The sequence below is a fragment of the Octopus bimaculoides genome, chromosome 14 (genome assembly GCF_001194135.2).
Source record: "Octopus bimaculoides isolate UCB-OBI-ISO-001 chromosome 14, ASM119413v2, whole genome shotgun sequence".
NCBI classification, from domain to species: domain Eukaryota; kingdom Metazoa; phylum Mollusca; class Cephalopoda; order Octopoda; family Octopodidae; genus Octopus; species Octopus bimaculoides.
The window spans coordinates 1,471,485-1,472,920 of record NC_068994.1 but is presented as its reverse complement, the minus strand read 5'-3'; the positions used below and the strand labels follow the sequence as shown (position 1 = coordinate 1,472,920).

The following is a 1,436-nucleotide window of genomic DNA, read 5'->3' as shown; positions in this document are numbered from 1 at the left end:
CACACACACACACACACACACAAACACACACATGCAGACTCTCTCTCTCTCTCTCTCTCTCTCTCCTCCGATCTTACAACCCATTGCCACTGCCAGACCATTAACAGATCAGCGCTGTTGTCACACAATGACGCCACTGACAGTCAGCATCTCCCAAACACACACACACACACACACACACACACACACGTGCTGCCTTTCTCTCTCGCGCACGCACACACACACACACACACACACACGCATGCCCCCTACTGATCAAGTTTTAATCAGTGCTTCAGTCATAGACAACAACACAACACAGCAAGACACACAACAGTGAAGCTGTGACTTTATATGTCATACATACACAGAGAGACATCATTCACACACACACAATCACATACACACAGCCACACACACAGAGACTCACACACACATACATACACATATCAATCTGTTAAACACACACACACACACCACTGACCAGTGACGGAAGTTTTAGTTTAGTCGTTCTCTCTGTAACAGAGAACATCTCACAACAGTGTGTCTCAAAGTATCAACATCACACACACACATATTTACAGACACATTACTATATGCACACACACACACACACACATATATACAGACATACTCACACACACACATATATACAGACATACTCACACACACAAGTATATAGATATAACAAACCTATACATACACACACACCATGTTGATATTGACAGTATCAGGCGTACCACAACGGTTTACAACTCAGTAATAAGGTGAGCGGAACATTTTCATTTCAATTAGAATTGATGGATTAATTAGATTTTCTTCTTCTTCTTCTTCCTTTTCTTCTCACTCCTCCTCCTCCTCTTCTTCTTGCATTTTTTTTCTTCCTATAGTTGTTAACATTTTTTCCTCAGTCAAAAAAACTTGTTGTTGCAGTTGTTGGTGTTTTCGTTATACCAAACAATAGGTAAAGTTCTGTGCCAACTGCCTTGCCGTATTATCCACTCATGTCACAATACTTCCCAAGTTCAAACCCAAGCAGAGGCCAAGATTTGGCTGAGTTTCTCAACTCTGTCTGTTAAACCCCAGTTGTGTACAGGGGGGACCAGGGATTTCTAAAAAGCATAAATCTTCAAAACAGACCTTTATACTGCTAGAAATAACAAATCATAACCAACTTTTAGCAAAGGACACTTTAAACAGTGTAGTCCAAGACACACAAGACAACCAAAAATATAAATATACAACACTGCTAGAGTTGGCACATCTTTCTTGAGAGTTTTATCAAATCAAAGCTGATCAAGGGATAAAGAAAAACAACAACACATCGTACACAACACATGTGTATATACAGATATTCCAGATGCATAGGCATATAATCTCTCTCTTATAAACTTACTATGTATATATATATATATATATATATATATATATATATATATATATATATATATATATAT

At 38.4% G+C, this 1,436-nt stretch overlaps 1 protein-coding gene across 3 annotated transcripts in view; it reads left to right on the top strand.

The window, feature by feature from the left end:
* The first annotated feature begins 95 nt into the window (after positions 1-95).
* LOC106873244 (protocadherin gamma-A11) overlaps positions 96-1,436 on the top strand; it is a 64,633-nt gene continuing 63,292 nt past the window's right edge. For all 3 annotated transcript variants that reach the window (XM_014920525.2, XM_014920526.2, XM_014920523.2), the window contains exon 1: positions 96-746. The gene's annotated coding sequence lies outside the window, so the exon portion shown is untranslated. The remainder of the gene's footprint in view (positions 747-1,436) is intronic.